Here is a 2,098-nt window from a genome sequence, read left to right as displayed (position 1 = left end):
GTTTCAGGTGCCTGGAGGGGACCTCCCCCCAACCTTGAAAGCCTAGCCATGATTCAACCTTGAACAGGAATTATTAACTCCAGAAGTAGACATGGGACCATAAAAATTCTTAGTTTTAGAAGTAGGGTAAACCCCGAGGCACCAGAAAGTCTCTGGGACCGCTACCTTATCAGGTTAGAAGTAAATGATTAACAGACTAACAGACTACAGTGACACAGAAAAGCAGCTCATGAAGCACGGGGTGGGGAGAGGCAGGCGGAATAAGCCCACCAATTGGAAGGTGACCCACATGACTGAGTATCCCAACCACCAACCACCAACCATGTTCCCAATTACCCCGCCCTGAGCCGATGACATCAGAACGGCCTTATAAGCAGGGGATGGGTGGGATCTCGCTCTCTTGCTTCTTTGTGCGTGGTCGGTAGCAGAGGGAGGGACAGCCTCTATATATAGGGAATAAAGGAGTTCTTTGTATATTACAGACGTTGGCAAAACTGTTTTCGGGGCACCCCCGTCAGGAGTAACAATTGCAAAGACCATGGAACAGTGACTGCTGCAATAGACTGAAGTGTAATAGAGATGATAAGGAAGTCCCAAGACAGGACAGTGGTGTTCATATTTGCTGTTCTTTAGGGTTAGTATGTGTCGGATTCAACTGGTCCGCACCTAATAAAAGTGAGTAAGGAATTTTTCTGCACACCCAAATGCAGTTGGGTTTAGATCTACTAGCTATTCCACACGTGAAAATGAACAATCCCCTCCTATGTGATTTAGAGTCTCTGAAAGCCTACTAGATTATCATATGAGATACATATGATAACGTATGATTATCAAATGTGAGACATTTCTGATGGAGGGGCAGATCACAGCAACAAGCAGCATACAGATTATTCAGTAGCAATAGTTATATTCTTCATAGTTGATAAATATTTCTTTTAACTGTGCTTTGACTGTTCTGTTTTCAGTACAGTTATCAACACATCCAATTTAGGCACAACTACTACTTGTCTTTTAATGCTATATAGATTTCCCTTCACTTTGAAGCAGTTGAACTAGTTCCCAACTAGAACATTATCTTCATCAACAATAATCTTTATTTAATACATGTGAAATTTTTAAATAATTGAAAGGCTCCAATCTTTCTCTACGTTGAAGTTAGAATAAATAAGAACTTTATGTATCTATCCTAACTCACTTGCAAATTCTATTTAAGACACACTTATGAATGGATTCATTATATCATGTAGGAGTTGCATGTTATCTACTCTTCTGCCCCTTCTCATCTTTGTTGTAGAGTGATTTTTTTACCTATGCTATCATATTATTTTTTTGAATTTGTTTATTAGTTATTAGTTATTAGTTTGTTGTTTGTTTTTAAATGAAGTACCACACTTACACAAAATAGTACTTATTTTGTGTGCCTTCTATTATTTCAGTAAAAATTGAGTTGAGGGAGAGTTTGATTTAAAGTTTAAAAGTATTTCAGGGAAATATCTCAGAAAATAACATTGATTTATTGAGCAGTGTATAGCAAGAAAAAAGAGAATTGAACAGCCTAAACATGATTTTTCACGCATTCAATAGAAGAATCTCCAGATCTCATGACAAAAGACAGATTAAAATCACTACAGAAATGATGCATATTCTTTCTTCCAGTTTCAGAATCTTAGACACTTCACAAATTTCCTAAACTACTTCTGAATTAATGCAAATCTTGAGTATACAAAAGTGCACATTGTTCCACCACTTAAGGAAAGCAATAGATAGAATTTTACCTTAGTTTTAAATCATAGACTTCTAGATAGTTCTGTTAAGTCATTCATTTAATAACTGACATATTCACTACAATTGCTCTGTGGAGTAAAAGATAGAGTGATTGTGATATTGTTCTTGTTTGATGATCACATTTTTTTTTCTGAGTTTCTACTTTTCCCAATGTGACATGAAAAAAAAAAGAGCCAAATATGTGCTTTTGGAGATTGAAGTATACATCCTGGAAGAAAGGGGACTGTTTTTGATGACTGATTCTGTCAAAGACATAAAAGATATGGTGATATTACAATTCCTCTAATGAGGAACATTTAATTGTGCTAATACG

The sequence above is a fragment of the Elephantulus edwardii genome, unplaced genomic scaffold, assembly GCF_000299155.1.
Source record: "Elephantulus edwardii isolate Elephantulus edwardi_28Jun2011 unplaced genomic scaffold, EleEdw1.0 scaffold00021, whole genome shotgun sequence".
Taxonomy (NCBI): domain Eukaryota; kingdom Metazoa; phylum Chordata; class Mammalia; order Macroscelidea; family Macroscelididae; genus Elephantulus; species Elephantulus edwardii.
Note: the sequence above shows the minus strand (reverse complement) of the source record.